The following is a 17,870-nucleotide window of genomic DNA, read 5'->3' on the forward strand; positions in this document are numbered from 1 at the left end:
TTAATAAATCTACTTTAAATCAAAATAAATGAGTCCGTTAAATATAAAAAAATATTTCTTCAGTATACATTTATATCTACACTGCAAAATTTTAGCAGCAGATGTACAAGAATAATATTTTCTGACGTTACGAGCACTTATCCTATATTTCTCTAATCCATACTGTAACATCTGGCGATATATTTGGCGCACTTACGAGCACATGCGAAAGTATTAACCCGTTTAATTATCGCGAACGTCCGTGGTAGACGTCCGTGAGAGTCGCGAATATAGCAGCAGCGAATTTAAATAAAAAAATGTCTACGTCATTCTCTCTCTCTCTATCTCGAGCGAATCCTTTTGCGAGAAACTGTGGGAAGAGTCGGTTGGGTCGTGTACGAGTGCCAACGATGAGGGCAGCAAGGAAGATTGCAGGTGCAATTAAAATGCAAATCATCCCTTTTCCCGCGACCCATCCACTAGACCATCTTTCCAGGAGGTCTCTGGTCCTCTCGCGTCCTCGCAACCCTACACTATAATGGTAACGCCGTCACCGATTAACTTGAAACTAGTTTAGAAGCGACTCGACTCAGTTCGGCTCCCCACACTCGGCTATACGAACCCGCACACAAAGAGCGAGAACAAAACTCGGTCCCTCTCTCAGTCTCTCTTTCTCGCAAAGTGGCACGTAAATGGAAGATGGTATACGCTAATACGGTCTAACATCATTTGCAAATGTCACTGCGAGACGTGCTCCTGGCATCCAACACGAGACACGTGAGAGAGGTACGCTTCATCTTATCATAGAAGGAACAGACTTCGTGCTGCGGCGAATATAGAGATTATAATAGAGGTCTCTAAGATTGTCTTAATGTCGAGGAATTTGTTAATCCGTATCGATTATTCGTAACACGCAGACGCGCAAAGTAATTACAACTAAGTTATTTCAAAATGTATTATAATGCAGAATAAAAAGAATAATGTCAAATCGTTTTGTCATAGTATCTTAAATATACTAGAGAAAAATTAATAGCAATATATCCATTAATATCTTTAATCCATATAATTAATCGTTCAAATCAATGAATTCTGTCATTATTTTAAATCGGTTTCGAAATACATTCAAAATTTTTACATTTTTTAAAGAAAATCATAGAATTTAATATGTCAAACTTTTATATATAACTTTTATACTTTTATATAATAGTCCATATCTTTTATATTCAAAGCTTCTCTACTTATTGTTAAATATTTTTTATATATTTTTATATATTTAGTAGAATATCCCGCCATATCACAAGAGCCAATTTAATAAGATTTCGCTTGGATTCCGACTTCATATCTCTGACATTGTTCAGACGAACAAATCGTTACCGAGACGAGTATGCAGATTAATCGCAAGGCAGCAGCAATATCGCTGTCATCTGTCTGCAAGATAACTGCGGAATGCGGACAGGCCGGAAGTAACGTCGCATTGTCTTCGTGGAAATAGCGCGGAACAAGATGGAAGAGACAGTACCGTAATGGTCTGATTTCATTTGCAAATGTCATCAAGAATTTTCACTCCGCCCGGCGGAAACGTCTCGCGCTTCTCATGCGAGATGATAAGCATAATAATCCAGAGTAGCATAATTTCCACTAACGCATGCTACTTAATTAATTATGCGGAAGAACTGTCGCTCTTCTGCTCGCGTTCAATTTACAAATTACAAAATGCTGCATTACGTTCCAACTAATATGCAAATTTACAAAGCTACTCTCTAACGAGCAGTATTTAACGCGTGAATAAAACTCGCTTTAAAAATATAGTAATATATATAATATATCCAATAATTCTGTTAAGAAAAATATGTAAAAATAATAATATAAATATAAATGATGAAAGTTTGTAGAATAATGTAATGTATAATAGTTTCCGATAAAATAACGTGACAAAGATCTCGAGAATACTGCTCTCAAAAACTTCGTGGAGGAAAAAATGTCAAGGCCGCGATCGGCATAAGTTTCGCCCGGAAAAAAATTGCAAACATCCCTCGGACTCGCGAAAGCTTTCGCAAGAATCCGTGAATCGCCTCCGTCCCCTTCGCTGTTTCGCCGTCGCTTTGCATTATGTACTTCTAAAAGTTTCGCAAGCCTTTAACTTGAACGGTGCGGATCCTTTACCCCGTGCGGAAATTTCACCTAAGTTCCATTATATTTTGTCCGTTTCCACAATTACGTTCTCGTCGTAACCAAGTCTTATCGCCGAACTTTTTAGATTTAAAAATAACGAAGCTTTTTATGCGCACGAAGCGAACGAGAGGAATAAACTTTCTCGATTGTTATTGCAAATTGATATAAATTCTTACAAAAAAATATATGTGTGTGTGTGTGTGTGTGTATTATAAACTGACACACCAAATGAGAACAGTAAAATATATAAAATATTACTGTACTTATTTTATATATTAATTTATAAATTAATTTAAAGTGAAAAAATATATTTAATAATAATAATTAGAAATATATATATATATTTTTGTAATTTTAATATTTAAAACTTATCTATTTTACAAATCTTTTCAATATTTCCCAACTTTGTTTTATTATATTTTTTCTAAAAAAAAAGAAAACTTTTATAGCAACAAAAGTAAAATAAAGTTACTTTGCATATTACAAAGAAAAATCTGAAAAATATAAGAATATGAAAAGTGTTCTTGGCATTTACATTATTTTACATTTCCACGGTCCACGTTTAATCTGACAGAAAAAATGCGACATGATAATCGCTAGGATAAAGATAATGGATATTCGCGCAATGAATATTCATATAGTCGTGCAAGTCATATAATCGTTAAACAAATTTTGAATTCTAAATATAGGATTCTAGCAAAATCAAATCATGTGTGTCGCAATTTTGTCGTTTTTGTCGGGCAAACGAGATAACCGGGGAATTGTCAGCCCCTTCGGACAGGAAACTCAATATTCCGGCTTAATAAGCAGAAAATATTTACGCGCATTGTGTACCCCGGTGTACTAATATTCCATAGTATATACGTTTTGCAAACAGTCTTTTTTGTCACAAAATAAGTAAGAGCGGTATATTGGCAGTTTTACTTAACGGAACAAAAAGGATATATGCATTTTACCCCTGACATTTAGATCGTTTTACAAGAGTTTTTAGAAGATTCACATGTTGAATATTATCGGAAATAGAATTATATGCACATATCGCAGTGCGAAATGAAAATAAGTCGAGATAAGTGAAAAAAATGAGAAAACAAATGTATTAATACGAAAAACTGAGTAAACTAAATCCGAACTAATTTGTTGAACAGCACTTCCTATTCAAATTTTATTGTTATCGAATATCTGTAAATTGTAAATATTGAATTGTTTTTACAGAGAGACAGAATTTTTAGATAAAATTTATTAAAGATCAGATTATTTGTATCGCTACTATAAAACGCAATTTTATATATATGTATATTTACGAGTTATCTGGAATACTTTCCCTTTAAAACCTGGTACAAATATCTCTGTTGTTAAAAACAACAGAACTCATATTTATTAAATAAAATTTAAGTAAACTTTTTTAAAAATTTTGGTTATTGAAAAAAGTTTATACCAAAAAAGCCTCTCACAGTTATAAATCCGATTAAAATCAGCCGATGCATTTCTGACTAAATTTAATATAAAATATATTACGTATGCTGTAACACACATACATAAAACTACAGTAAATAATAAATAAGTCTTAGACTGCACGTTCTTTTTAATATTTCTCTCTCTCTCTATGTGCAAGAAATATGAAATATTCCCGGATGGTGCCAATATATAAAGCTGCAATTCGATCGCGAGGAATATTCCATCAGGCTTTCAAAGCTTTCATCTTGAATGTTCGGCATCTCAAATTTACTCAAATTATCGTCCGAGAAACTCTAGAAGATGAAAGAAGAAAAAGAGGGAATATCGGGGAAAAAATGCGAGAAAGTGACGTGAAGAGAATTAAAAAGATATCGATGGAGTTCCACTTCACATCCAATCGAGAGGGAGTTATCAAGGAAAGAGCTAATTATCGCTCTTTTGTATTCAGCACGCGATGGTTCGAGAGAAAGATATTTACTGCGGAAATGCATTTTCCTTTTCAGCGAGAAAGAAAAATTGATGTACTACGTCGTGAGTGAGTCACTTTGAACTAATAATGCCATTTTTTATGCTTGCTTTTAATACTTTTCTCCTCAAGATATGCAATATTCTGTATGAATAAACCGCACTATTCTGATATAATCACCAGCGAGCACATTCCACAGAAGCGATAAATCACGCGGCACGGCAAGTGTTGTACGAGATAAATGGATTACCTGAAACACAACGCGGTTTAATACGTCGTAAATCAATTTCGCAGCGTAGATGTTTTTCGATCAAAACCTCAGGATCGAAGTCAAACTATTTGCATTAATATCAATTAATCTCTGCGCGTATAAAATAGTTATCTCACGACAAAATGTCATTTGACAAGTTAGAAGATATATCTCAGCGATTTAATACCGTTCACTCGAATTTAAAAAAAAATCTAATATTACATTGTCGATAAAATTTATCTAGCTTTTATGTTTTTCAGTCTTTAATATACATATCTATAAAAAAATGTGAAAATTTTAAATATCATACTTTAATTGAAGTTTAAACAATATGTTTTTAATTCAATAAAAGTAATAAAATAAAAATAGAACATATATATTTAATGTTTTCCCCCTTAAATATTAAAAAAAATTTTTGAGAGTTCTAAAAAAAGATGCTACGAATAAGTTATTTTCTCCTGTCTCGAAAGAATGTGTCGGAAACAAAAACAGATCCGAATTTATGTCATATGAAATCCCGACTAGGCGCAAATTGAGTCGAGCTAACGATCGACGGTGACAAAACGTTTCGGGTGCCTCGCCCGCGTCAGAACGGGTTTACTCGCGCTCATTAATAAGCGAGAAAAAGAAATCCCCGTTTCCGGAGCACTTTTAACGATCCTCCGTCCCTTTCGTTCCAAGGATCGGGCGTCGCGATACGAAATTAGCTCGGGGGTGAGAAGGGGAAGGGCAGGAGGGTTGCTCGGGGGAGACCAAGGCAACAAGCAGGGTAGCGAGCGCGTTCGTGGCATTTGTGCGATGCGAGCTGCGCCTAAATATACGTACACGCGCCTATGTAGACACGCGTATTTACACGCACACGCGTCTAACGACGCGCTAACGCGGAGGAAGGGCCCCATCCTGAAAACGAATGAGCGTATAAATCAGCGGTAACGATCGTTCCGCAAACAATTCGCGAGGCTAACCAGTCTCCAAATTAAATAAGTCCACACCGATGACTATCTCGGTCATCGAAACGCAGACGAGGGCGCGCCCATATACGAACGCACAGTTGCATATGTACATATAAGTGTCTCGAATACTTATTTATGCCATACTTAGAAGAAACGTTACTTTAGCGAATTTAAAGTCTTAAGTTTATTCATTTAAAAGCTTAATTCGTAAGATCCTTAGATTTTCCTTAGAGATTCCATAGATTCCTTAGATTTCCAACTTCCCATTTAATCCAAAAAAAATTATTAATATTTAAACATATTTTCATTCAGAAAAAAAATTAATTTTATATTACTAAACAGATAAAAGAGGGAAAAACTGGAATATCTGGCATATCTTATGCAGTGCGCTTTAGTATGCAACAAGCGCATCCATCTATACCAAGACGCGTTAGTCTTGCGCGGTGTTCCCATGGCCGTCGTCGTAACCCGTCCCGAGGATTCGTCCTGCTTAGCATATAACAGCAATAAAGACGAGATTTATGCGTTTGATACAATAACCGAGAAGATTCCGATCGGTTCGAGCTGCAACAGCTGGTCGGCCTCTTCCGCGGGTGTCGAGCACCACCAGGACGCCGAGAATGAGAGAGAGAGAAAGAGAGAGACCGGCGTCACGTGCATGTGCACGGGCTAAACGGTTCGCACGTGCACCTTCAATAACTAGACTTTCCGGCCCTCGCCAGGTAGTTACGAAGTTTCCTACGGAATTAACCGTGCAACGTGTTGAGACGTATAAGCTTTCGCGGAACGTTGCTCGACGCGCTAACTAACGACGGTAACGGGCGATACAGAGTTACGAAACATTTTTGGAATTTGTGACGACAAAGTTGACTAAATTCAGGGAAAATTCAAAAGTAAAATATATATAAGCAAAATAAATATTTTCTTAAAAGACTGAAGGCAAAGAAGAGATTATGTGAACGTTGGGTATATTTCGAATATTATACATATGTATGTGAACAATAATAATACATAAATAATTTATTAAAAATTTTTAAAAATATTTACGAACAGAAAATATGCAAGTATAATTAAAAATATAAATTATAATTTAAAATAAAACAAAAGAAACTTTTAGAAACTTTAAAAGCTCTCAGAAGTATCATATGACAAGCAATCTGCTTCTTTAGTGACACGTTATACGATCTAACAAAAATGACATAATCATAAAAAATTTTGATATTTTTTCTTCCTCGTGCTATAAGAAATGGTGCGAGAAATCTGTTCGGCCGATTTATCGGACCAACGCAACGTTTGAACACCATATGCCGCGTTTGCTGAGAAAATAGATGTATGAGTAAAAAAAATGCGAGAATTACCGGGGGAGACCTTAAAGACGGCGCTTACACGGTCGATATTATTAAAGTGACACACCACAAAGTCGAATCATAAAGCTATTAAAGAAAATTATAAAAAAAGATTATATCACAAGAAAAATAATAAGAAAAATATCTCTCAATTTATATGGCAAGTAATTCTAATTTAAAGAAAAAGCTTTTTGTATAATATCGTGTTATATGAACTTTAAATAATCTGTTATGGATCTAAAATTTCAATTAAATATAAAATAACATATTTTTCAAATTTCAATTTCAATATATTTATAATATGAATGACATAATAATAATCCATTATGTCATTCTCTTAATCGATCTATGATATTATATGTATATCATACTATCAAATCTAGGAATACATATGTAGTGTATCTATAATATACAGAGAGGAAAACAAGCGAATTCCAATGCTGTCATGTTTTTCTTTCGATCAAATATGCGGCTCCAAATTTATCTGTGATAAATTGTTATATATTTTTATAGATTTAGATTCGATAAGGGTTGGCTTTCAACGTATGTTACTGCACCGCTGTGCATCGTTTAACACTCCCCGCGGAGGTGTCCAAAACGAGAGACACTTTTTTCAATCTTTTTATCATTTGTGTCGACCACATGCTGTCCCACGAAATCCCCAATTCGAACGAGCACGCGTTTGAAACACACGCGCGTGCATAAATATTACGAGCTCGCGCGAGAAAAAGAGAGAGAGAGAGAAAGGGAAAACGAGAGCTGGGCGAATGCTTTTTGCGAAACCACTCTGGCGCGATACCTGTGTGGCACTCCGCGTAATTGTAGCGGAATAAACGCGGTTTCGTATATACAATCCACCCGGGAGATGCGTTTGACCGTGCGCGGAGATCGTTGCACACGTTCGTTGCACATTGCACGTCGAAATGTTTGCTCAGACGAGAAATAACGAAAGTGCATGAAATTTATGTCGACGCGACGTCGACGCCGTATATGGCCGTTTCAAATTTACTTTTGAAGCCTCGGCGGGATTCGTTTGATTGATTAAAAGAGCTTTCTATCATGCGCTACGTGCATTACGTTTATGTATGGAACACGCTTTCCCTTACGATCGCGTCAACCGTATTGATAATAAAAAATTGCTTCCTGTTTCCAATTTTATCTCGTAAGAAAATATACCCCTATGTATACTTTACACAGTTTGCGAATAAGTATAGAAGAAAAATGTTCAATTTTTGTGAAGATATATTGCAGATATATTAAAAACAATTTATAATATACTAAATATTGTCAAACTCTAGCTCTTGCATTGTATATAGAGTATAGAGTATATATTGTTATACATAGGTACACAGTTTGAAAATTTGTGTTTTCTTGTTAAAAACAATCCCCGTTAAAATTTTTATGTTAAATATTTAACACATTCATGTGTTAATTTAACATATTACTGTTGTGTTAATTGAACTCAAATGTTAAATTATTAAAACAACTAAAAAAAAGTGTAAAAATAACACAATGTGCATCTATTTTTAATATTACACAATAAATATGTTCCGTATTATTAGTGACAAGATTTATTTGTTAAAATTTACAGGAAAAAATGTTAATTTTACTTTATAATTTAAGTAGGGATGATAAAATGTAAAATTAACAATTTTCTTAGTTAATTTTTACATTAAAACTATGTTAATTTAACACAAAATTTATTTTAAGTTTACTTGAAGTTTGCATTTATTTTATGTTAAAATATTAACACAATATTCATGTCACTATTTAACATATCCATATTATGTTAAATTAACACAAAAATTTCTGTGGACCGTTTGGGACATGTGATATTTGTTAAATTTAACACAAATTTTTCAACTGTGTATATGTATAGAAGATATTTCCTATGTCGCACAAATGCTATATTTGAAAGCAAAAAACGTATCGCGAGCATTAACCCTTCTCTGACATAGGATATATCGATCGTAAGAAAATTGGAAGAACAAAGGATGCTATATACTAAAAACATTCTAAAAATTAACACAATGATTGAGCGCATAAAAAATAAAATTATCTGATACATTTTTTTTTCCATGAAATTGGTATTCATAAAAAAATAAAAAGATAATTTAAAGATTGATAAAATTCAAATAACATATCACAATTTGACTGCCAGAAAAGCGTTTAATTACACGCTACAAATATTAAAAAAGGAAACTTATATAAAATTAAATTTATTGAAATTTATTATTAATTTTGATATTTATATTTTTATTATAATTTAGCAATATAATTGTACTTTATATAAAATACTTGTAAATATAAATTACATGATATTTTTATATCTTTCGCTACTACAAATTTAATTTTGAATATATTTATTCAATTTTGCACCTTTAAAATCTAAAAAAAAAAATAATTATTTATCAAAATTAAATATCCAATTATTGTATTTGCATAAAATAAATAGAAATCAAAGTTTAAATTTAAATATTTTGAGCATAATATGCATAATATATTATTTGACCCATCAATTTCTGAGACGAATTATACCGAACAAATTCAATGAATTATGTTAATCCGCCGATTAAAAACTCTGTTGCATGACTTCTCAAATCTCATATCTTTATCGTCGTTCAAACGTGAACAGCCTTGATAAGGTTTCATTCTTCTCTTTAATTCCGCGAACGAACGCAGAAGAAATCGAATCACTCGACCGAGCCATATCGTGAACCCTAATTTGCATTTATATCGATTGCACGCCATAAACGAAAATATTAAATCCATTTTCGTGAGAATAAAAGAGAGAGAGATTCGCTCACGCGATACGCGCCACCACGTCCGACGCTTTATTGCGATGCTTTGAAAAAATCAATCGTGCAAGACGACGTGACGTGTTGCGTCGCAAGCGCATCATTCGTCTCTCGTCAATATCGCGATAATTTCACAAGCCCACACATAGCTACACATTACAGTCCACATTACTGTCTTTAAAACAAAATTTAAAGTAAAAATATATAGAATTTAATATAGCTGATTAAATATAATATTTCATTTACATGCAACATCTATTTTTATAATTTTTTTATGTTTGTGCTTTATTCTACATTTTTCTATATATTTTTTATATTTCTATATAATTTTCCTATGTACAGATTCTACGCTTGCTAAAAATTATCGAGAAATATTATCATAAAAATTTTAATTTTATACGATAAGAGATATTACTTTAGAGCATTATATGAATCAGAACAACCAGGTTATGTAAAAATCTCAGGAAATTACAAAAGTCGAGTTAATTAGTACGTCATCTATGTAATGAGCATAATTAAAAGGGAATTACATTGATGAATAGAATATATAATTTCGCCGATTGAGGGGAACTGGGATTAAATGTAACACGTTATATGCATATGTATTGTATCCTATACACTATATGATAACGAACCATACGTTATGGCTCAGTTCGTTAACGGGGATCAATAATTGCAATGAATATATGCGCATTCAATATTCATACAAAATGATGTCACAGTCTCTTTGTCAGCGTATGTCTACATAATGATACAATGATAATCCTTGAATACCATCAGATATCTGTCCAAATGACGAAAATTAATGATCATATATGATCAGCTTATTAATTCGCGATAAATAAATCAAGCTTCTTTAAATGTCAATATCTCATCATTAAATGTCGATGCTGAAGACCTGTCTTATGCAAAATTCATTAATTTCGAAATTACCGCGTTATCCTCTTAATAATAAAAATATAGCTTATGAACCAATGCAGCTAGTTTTGAAGGGCTTTAATTAGAATATCAAGGGTTGTGTGTGCGTGACGGTGCTAATGTCGTTGGGAGAAAGTTTCGCCGCTTCCTAGCATGATGCGGAGGTTTCGTTATCCTAACATGCGCGCCCACGTAGACGCCGCATTCCATCGGGATACAACAACGCTATCGTCTCGTCACGTTGGCATCGAGTGTGTGGATTTAGGACTGATTCATCGCGCGAGCGAAGCCGGCTTTAATATGCATGCGATGCATCTTAAGACGCCGCGACGACCACGTGCGATATACGTTCATAAGGACTCAAAGATCCTCTCCTACCTTTTCTGCATAGTACTTAGTAAGACACGATATACAGGGTGTCTCCCACCGGATGTCCTTTCATTCAGAGATTCTATGCCTGACTTTGCGGACGATTTATCTCTCGTGAGAAACTTGACGAAAGCCTATTATAAAGCACAAGCTTTGATGGAGATGTTAAATATATCGGCAAATAAACTTTAAGTAAAATTTTTGTAAATCTCGCTTATAAACGTTAATCGAAAACAATTTTTTAATTTATACATTACAGAAATAATAAATTTTTATTTTAAAATTAATGTCTCGATATCTTGCAATAATTGCAATTATTCTTATTCTTAGTCTTAAATTGACTTATAATTTGATAATGTTGTAGCTAATTGAAATCACAGATTTGAGACACCCTGTACATATAAGACGGCGCCCGCGACTGCTTTAATCCGTGAATCATCGATTCACCACGGACACACCTCCCCATCACGTTCACCGTATTTTTTTTTGTTCCACGTGTTTCGTCGACCAAATGTGTGAAATGCGTGCAGCTCCCTTACGCGCAACAATTTAACCACGTCATGTCCTAAATATTCCTTTTCAATTCCCATTTTAATGACATATCATTCGAATTATGATTATCACAAATTAAATTAGAACAACGGTATTCTTTAAAGACATATCAAGAAAAATTATCATTAATGATTAAAACAAACTCATCAACAAACACAAGACATCTTTTCTTAATGACATTATCAAATATTATTTATAATAATAATAAAAGATCAAAATTAAATGTTACAAATATTTTGACAATATTAGTTAAAAAAAATACACGGAAATATATTTGTTAATAGGTAATAGTAAATTCAATTTCAAAGTATATCGAGTATCGAAGTAAGATTTCATAAGTAAATCGTGAAAACTAAAATTCCGAGCAAGAAGCTAATCTCCACTGCGCGTTATAGAGGTATTAACATTTTGTCTTCGTTCACAGATATAATAACATAATAGAATACATTACGATACAACATTACTGTCGTCTGTTCAGCACTGATAGGGTTAAACCGTGGCTCAGTACCAAATTAACGTTTACGACAGCTCGCCATTCAAGCCTAGCTTTAACCTTGGCATACGATCTATTCAGAAGCGCCGTTATTACTCTGAATCCCCCGCAAATCGAATGTAAGATGCTTATTCCAGATATGCTATAGATGTAATTTGTCATTATATTGTTTCTGGATTAGTAATAATTGAGGCAAAATATTAAATATATCAACGTCAAGTAATAATTCGAGGAAATAGTAAAAAAAATTGTATTTTTAATTCCGAAAAAAATTAACTAATTATATTCTTAATTGCATAAGAAATAAACGACACTGCGTTACTAACTGTCTGCAACACCATAACATAAACTCTGAAGTTTTTCTCGACCTTCACTGAGCTGTAATTATTGAAAGACGCCATAATTATAATACGGCCGTAATTATAACAAAGTTAAAAGCCTGTCCTTTACAAAAGTAAGATTTTTTATTGGCATTATAAGGAATGCTGGTAAACTCAGTAAACAAGTTTTTTGCCAGAACCCCGATTTACCCTCTCGCAAATAAGATTTGCGGTTACTAAGCATATTTTATATACATTTTTAACTCATCTTACTATGACTTATATTTACAGGGAAAATCGTTATCAGATCGATATCAGACCGTTCCACGATCCGCGTAAGAAAATTAATGCATTGGACTGGATGGTATATAGTGATGTCGGTAAACAGCACCTGAGCTCCCTGCATGTCCCTGATGCTGCTCAGTTCACTTATATGGCGAAGGTGGATAATACGCCCTACTACATCAACCGGATACCACTTGCGTCCATTTACATATGTTGCGACGCGATTGGTACGTATACGACGGCTTCCCGTAGACAGCGAAGCGAGGTATCGTGAATATGGCGCGCGAGAAAAGAGCGAATTTCTCACCCTCTTTCGGTCGATTCTCTCTCGGCACACTCTCTCGCGCGATGTGCTCTCTGTCTTCGTGTTACGTTTATGAACGCAACCCACGAGAGAACTCAGGCACCCACTCGTGCACGTTCGCGCTGCGAGAATAACCCACGATGCGATTATCCACGTCTGTGGATGAGGTTCGAGGGCTACTCGAACGGGATTTTAGCTCCTCCACGGCTGAATACGTCGTAATTGGTTTCTGCGGCGACACCCCGACTTCGTCCCGCCGAGAGAGAACCGCCGACCGGTTTCAATATCAGTTGATTCGCGGAGCAAACGTCGCTCATACTGTAAACCGTGACCAGAAATCTAGATACGCATTAAGGCATGATAACGTCTATTCGCGAAAAGAGAGTCTCATAGAAAAGCGTATATATCTTCGGTCAGTACGTATGATATCCGTTTCCAGCTATCTGAATCTGGTTTCTGATAATTAATTTTGTTATTATTTCATGTTGAAACATGCTTATAATTTTTTTTCGCGCTTGTGTAAAGTTGGCACCCCTATGTTATGTTATCATAGTTCTGTTAAGAGAGAGTTCTGAGTTATTTAGAACCATAGGGAGAGTTCTTGATAATTTTTAGAAATAGTTCCGGTCATTACGATAACGAAAATTCTCTCTTGCTCATCTTCGTTCGATAAGCCCCTGCAAAAAGTGGGTCTTGGAAAAGCGGCGACACGAAATTGGAGCTTCGGTTTTATTCGCGCGCGAATAAGCTCTCGCGGAGTCTCGCGTTTTATTGAAACGCGTCGAAGATTGTGATAGCTAAAACCCGGGCGTCGTCGCACGTTGCAAACGAAAAAAAATAACGCGAGTGCAAGTGTTTCGAAACTTGTACGAGAAGGAGGCCCGGGGAGGCATCGGGCAACAAAGGAGCAACCGTGAGGTGAGTAAATTTATATTGTTTAATAGTTACATAGTTCCTGATTATTTTTTGAAAGAGTTTTGCAATTTTTATAGAGATAAAAAAACATACTTTCAATATCGAAGGTATTTTTAAAATAGTTCTGGGGAAAGACGTTAGAGTTCTGAATCGTACTCGATAAGACAAGAAAAAACGTGAAAACCGCATGGCTCTATCTATTATAGTTTCGAAGAGACTGATTTTTTAAAATTAATACACTTTTATGCGAAACATTTAGAAAATCACGAACTCTAACGTTTTTCACGAGAACTTGATATTTTAGAAATATTTTCCGTATTGAAGGTATACGTTTTTTTATCTAAAAATTGCAGAACTCTTTCAAAAAATAATCAGGAACTATATAACTATTTAAAAGAACCTTAAAACTCTGCTCAAAACTATTAGAACTCGATGTGTAAAAAAATGTGAACTTTTCACCCCTATTTTTTGAAACTGATTTTCGTTATCATAATGACCGGAACTATTTCTAAAAATTATCAAGAACTCTTCCTATGGTTCTAAACAACTCAGAACTCTTAACAGAACTATGATAGCATAACATAGGGGTTCCAACTTCACACACCCTTTTTTCGCTGTATAATTACAAGTTGTCGTACGTGTACAAAATACGATAAAATACGATAAGATTTTCAAGTGTTTTGTACCAAAAAAAAAAAAAGTTCTGTTTCGTCTAAATATTTATACAAAATTGATTATAATTATAAAAAACTCTAAATTATAGATCAATTATAAATTGATTATCTGTCATCTATAAATGATTGATTTTCCTCGCATCATTACAGATATATAAATTTTAACTATTTTTATAAACAGTGTCCGTTTTATAATAATAGAATGCAGGAAGTGTATTGTTAATGAATTAGGTTAAAGTTATCAAAAACATTATTAAAATTTTCAACTACACACGGCTTGCAACGCTTAAACTTTACAAGCGGCGGTGCTAATATTAGCTTCGCAAAGTTTAAATTCAATCATTTGCATAACTGTTGCATAACTTTAAACGTCATTTTAAACTTACTTCAATGAAAGAGCTTATAAGCATGGATCAAATAGATTACAACGACTTCACGAATTATGCGAGAATAGAAATGTAACAAAAGACAATTGTTATTAAATTGATAATATTTATGAACCACGTTAATTGCGCGTAAAATTATCATAACAGAATTTACATAATGCTTTATAAAGACGCAACATTAACTTCAATTTGTTTTGCATATCGATTCATAAAGATATATTTTTTCACACGCATATATACAAAAAAAAGAATAGTATGCTACTATAATTTAACGGACATAACTGGCTACCGACTAATCTTCGCATAATGACCAACGCAGGAATTAATTCCGAGTCAGTAGTAAATTAATAAACGCACTCTTTTAAGGACAAAAGGATCGGACCGTGTAGCAATTTGCGGGAAAAATATGCACACGGAGAGGATCTCGGGGAAACGAGAAACGTGCGACGGAGAGTCTGTAGAGATGGTACTCGGGGGAACTACTAAAGTGTTTTCGTGACGAAAGATTTTCGGTGCGCGGGGAAAAGGGGATGAGAAAAATCCTTGTGGTTTCGCGTTATATATAGACGTGTGTCAGCACACGCTCGCTCGCTCGCACGGCTTGGATTCTTTTCCGTACGGAGCACGTAGCAATTCATGGGGTTCCTTACGAGCTGCCTGACCAAAATTCATCCCCCAACATCCCTTCCGAGTCCCAAGATAGCTATCTGCCGCAGGGTGCGAAGAAAAGGTACGTAAAGTGTGAAAACGCAAGGTAGGTAGATATATCTCTAACACCGGCAGGGATGCCGGAACAGTCGAGACTTTATTTACTCCGAGTACAAAGAGACATTGTTCTCCAGGAATTATAACGAAAACATTACCGATAAATACAAATATCAAACCATCAAAATTATATAATCTTGTATATGCATTTACTCATTTAATCATGTTTGTAGAGCAATATATTCTAATTAACATATATAATTATAATAAATGGAAATAGCGATAAAGTTAATATATTCTTTTCGTTAGTAATTATTAAAATATTCTTTTATTTTTCTCTTCATATATGCATAATATTATACTAGAAATAAATTAGCTAGCAGCGTGCATGTTTTCGCACATGAATTACTTATAAATCATAATATCCCCGCTACCTGAATTAATATTCCGTCGTGCGATTAATCGTACGCCAGACGATCTCCGTATATTTATCTCGAATAAAAAAAATACACGAAAACATATCACGATAACACGATTTGCGTGCGCCTACACGTACACGATTATTTCGCGCGATTCGGATTCGGGTTCTTTTTCTCAATTGTGGGTCGAAAGGCTAACGAACAGAGCCTTCAATGAGCCATAACGTAACAAATGGCGTTACGCCGATCGAATTTGCAATTAGTCGCGCGAGAGGCGAAAAGGGTTCGCGCAGTTGCAGTTAGCGACCAGGTGTTACACGCCCGGTATTATTTTCAGGGCGCTGTAACAAATGGCACCTGACTGAGTGCGCGATTAATCGCAGGAGACTCATTTAGCGTGCTTTCGAGAATTCGGGCCGCCTTACCCAACACATTACAAATTCATATTTATTATTAGCGAGATATATCACCTCGTCCTGGATACGCCCTGATTAATTATCGTAGCGTGAATAGTAATGTCGATCCCCCGGGGATAATAACTGCGTATCATAAATCGCAAGCGCGATTCACATAATAGAAAATATACGTGCTTTATTTTATAGTATTTGCAAGAATGGATGCAAAAAGCACATCTCTCTCATTCTTTCTTTCTCTCCTCTATTCTCATATAATATATCTAAAAAAGATGACTCTGAAATAACATTGATATTAAATATTCGAAATATTTTTCTAGATGCGTAAACTGTTGTAAATTAATAGGTATTTTACGTGAATTATCGAACAGTACGATTCTTAGACACTTAAGCCATTAAATACGTAGATTGATAAGAATTTGATTTCTATTAGGATTTCTCTCGACAGCTCTTTTCGCTCTCCCTTACGCTTTTTTTTCTTTTCACCCCGAGCAGGGCCCACCCTAACACTCTATTATGATGCAGACACGCAGAAAGGAATCTCGAAAAGAAGGGCGTTCTTACCGGAATAAAAAAAACCGACGGTTCTCCTCGATGACCCGACTTTAAGCATTTCTTTCCCGGAGATTGCGGCGAGATTTATCGAATCGGAAATAGAGGACTCCGAATTGCGGAGGTGAGTCGCGGGCGCTGTCTCACGTACGATATTTATGATCGCGTTCGCGTGCGTGAGACTCGAAGGATCGACCGAGACGACGAGGACTACGAAGCCGAGAAGGACGACATTCTGCAGTTTCAAGCGGGCGTCGTGTACATAATACCGATGCCCCGATAATATTGGAAATTCTCTTCGCGATACAAGAAGAGAGAGCAAAAGACGCGCACGTCTTCTCAAGTGCATATGTATGTGCCTATATTCGCACACGTATAGCCAAGTGTTCTCCACCATACTATATCCCGAAGAAAGTAACTTTATACCGGCAGAATATCGAACCCTGGAGAGACCTTTCTCTCCTTAGATCAGATCGAAGTTCTTCAAAGACGATGGACCTATCTACATCGCGAGCTATAAAAATAATTTTTACGAGAGTGATCACGTTGTATGTAAACGATCCCGCTTAAAAAATTACTATCTAAAACTCGACTAACAAACCCACGATGCTTGTTGGCGTGAAAATGCACATGGGAAGATTATATAGAATATTAAATATATATATTATGTAAAGAATTTTGTACTGTGTTTCTAATATTTTAAAAAAATGAGACTTTATTTATATTTATTTAGTAGCATCTCTTGAAATAAAACTATTGACACTATATTAAGAGTTTTAGATTTTTTCCAATTTTTGTTTATAGAGAGAGAAAGTTTCTTATTTTATTTATTTTATATGTTTCACAAAGAAAAACTAGAAAACTCTCTCCGAACAATCTAATACTTTGAACAAAATTATTCTCATTGCATAAATCAGAAAAAACAATGCAAGTAAATTATAAATGTATAAAAAAATATTTTTTAATTTTTTTCCTATAAAAAAATTTAAATAATTATAAATTAATTTCTCATTAAATCTCCGTTAACGTCGGAGGTATTGACAGATTTTGTACGTACAAATATAGAACATTTAGTCTTTTAACCTTCAAGTATTCAACTTCGTATAAAATGATCGAGTTTTCCATTTTGGTGTTGATAAAACTTTG

General features: G+C 34.6%; 1 protein-coding gene across 2 annotated transcripts in view; it reads right to left on the reverse strand.

The window, feature by feature from the left end:
* Positions 1–17,870, reverse strand: part of Ror (tyrosine-protein kinase transmembrane receptor Ror) — a 313,177-nt gene that overhangs the window by 260,421 nt on the left and 34,886 nt on the right. The gene's annotated exons all lie outside the window — the stretch shown is intronic.

The sequence above is a fragment of the Prenolepis imparis genome, unplaced genomic scaffold, assembly GCF_030444845.1.
Source record: "Prenolepis imparis isolate NDT839.2.m4 unplaced genomic scaffold, iyPreImpa1.0 SCAF_1, whole genome shotgun sequence".
Classification (NCBI taxonomy): Eukaryota; Metazoa; Arthropoda; class Insecta; order Hymenoptera; family Formicidae; genus Prenolepis; species Prenolepis imparis.